General features: G+C 38.5%; 1 protein-coding gene across 1 annotated transcript in view; it reads right to left on the bottom strand.

Annotated features, from left to right (window-relative positions):
• Positions 1 to 1289, bottom strand: part of abcc12 (ATP binding cassette subfamily C member 12) — a 43591-nt gene extending 42302 nt beyond the window's left edge. Inside the window, exon 1 of the mRNA XM_015375181.1 lies at positions 1246 to 1289. The gene's annotated coding sequence lies outside the window, so the exon portion shown is untranslated. The remainder of the gene's footprint in view (positions 1 to 1245) is intronic.
• Positions 1290 to 2091: the final 802 nt, after the last annotated feature.

Here is a 2091-nt window from a genome sequence, read left to right as displayed (position 1 = left end):
TGCCAGTAATGGTTAGCAAAACCTGAGCCAGCCTGCCTGATCTATAACCCTGATCTTTGAGAACCTGTCTGATCCTGTTTCTCTCTGCCTCACAGATCCTGACTATCCTGAAACCTGAAATCCTGGTAAGAGAAACCTTTGTCTGGAATCTGCCTGCGTGCGCTTAGTCTCAGTCTCTGCCTCAGCCCTCAGCCCTCTGCCTGCCGACAAGCCTCTGGACTCATATGGTTCCCCCCCTGCTGATCAGATCCATCTCTGAGCAGGTATTTTACCTCGTCATCTGTAACTACCAATTTTCCCTGGATCAACTCTAACTGCTCTGTCCTCCTCAGTGGTGTTCCTCCCGTGACCAGTACGAAGAACCCAGAACCAGTGCAACATTTTGTCTGTGAAACCTTGTTAATAAATCATTTAACTTTTTCCCTGTTTCCGAGTGTGTTTCTGCATGTGGGTTAGACGCCTTGAACCCAACATGACAGTAACAGTTATCATTGTTTATTTTTAAAAGGTAAAATAGAGAGATGGAAAAAATTATCTCCTTCACAAATGTACCCCCAAAAATCTGTATCCATATCCAAGATCAGTTAGACTGATCCCAACATAATCGCTATGAGCATGGGTCTTAAAAAGCTGTATTGGTCTATCTGCAGTTTTAAAGCTGCAAAATCTAAGGCTAGAACCGAAGGAAAAAATAGTGCCAACTTAAAGGTGCTCTAGAAATCCATTTAAAAGGAGTAACTGAAATTATTTACGAAACCAGACTTTTCCACATAATAATCTGGACATCATTGCTGCTATGAGCAAAAAGGCTTAAGATCAGAATCAACAATGAACAGCATCAATATTACCTTCTGCACGGCTGCACCATGAACTAACATGCTTGTTTTAAAGAAAAGTGGAACTCACTCTTGAAATACAGTGAAATGAAAAAAGTTATTATTCTGGCTGAAATTATCATAGTAACCCATGATAGTCATGAATAAACTAATTTCATTGAATTGGTATAGATGGATTTTTTTGAGCTGCTGCATGAACACATGTTTAAAACCTTTAGTTTAGATTAGTAATTTTTAAACCAATGATGCATAATACACTTTACTTGAGATGTACTTTAACAACTCAAAATAAATAATCTGCACTGTGCTTCTTAGGTTTATCCACAATAAACTGACCAAAGCATTGCAGTCAAAACGAGGCTGAAAGAAGAGAAACGGTATAAAGTGAAACAGTAAATCAGAACAGTACCTCAGAGTGGAGGATGGAGCAGAGCCTCTGCAGTCTGTTCAATCTACAGCTGACAGAGGAGCAAGGAGCTTTTCCCTCTGCCTCCCTTTTATGAAGATCAAAGGTCAGTCTGCTCAGAGGTAAATGTCCTGCTGTTCCTTTCTTACGACCTGCATGACCCACCAATTAAAAAACCTTTCATAGAACATCCAATCTAATGATAAAGTCTGGTTTAGTGAGGACAGTCTACCAGGTTAAACTATCATGCTTTCTTTCCTGTTTCATGTTTGTTTCTGCATCTGTAAAAAAACAAACTGAGACAGATTATATCATAAGAACAGGTTAGTATAAGATAGGACATGTGAGGCTGCTGATAAAACTCACAGATAACAGTGATCCAGCAGCAATACACCTGCAATACACCTGAAAGGAGATGTAATGATCTCTTATCTCTATCTAGTAGTAAAAGGTACAATTGCTTTTTATTTACATATATATGTACAGTATATATGTATTTACATTATATATCTATATATTATTCAGTGAGCTGCAATGTTCAGCTGTGAATTTCATAGCATATATGTCATAACTGAGATACCTTTACCAACACTGATTAACACCTCCATAGAGAATCTATCTATCTGTGTCTGTGCATCTATCCTTTAACAAGCATGAAAAGAATCAATCAATAATCCAAGCACTCAAAGTATTTGTAGTGTGAAATGTTTTCGTTGATTCAGTAAAAGTTTAAAAACAATCCACTGGACTTGGTTTCCAGGATTTGAAGACGTTTCGCTTCAGGATAACCTGAGCTAATCTCTACAGTTATGCTGCTATAGGCTTAGACTGCTGGAGGACATAGGGACC

Source organism: Cyprinodon variegatus, unplaced genomic scaffold (assembly GCF_000732505.1).
Source record: "Cyprinodon variegatus isolate N-32 unplaced genomic scaffold, C_variegatus-1.0 Scaffold114, whole genome shotgun sequence".
Classification (NCBI taxonomy): domain Eukaryota; kingdom Metazoa; phylum Chordata; class Actinopteri; order Cyprinodontiformes; family Cyprinodontidae; genus Cyprinodon; species Cyprinodon variegatus.
The sequence above is the reverse complement of the archived record's forward strand: the minus strand, read 5'-3'. Positions and strand labels throughout refer to the sequence as shown.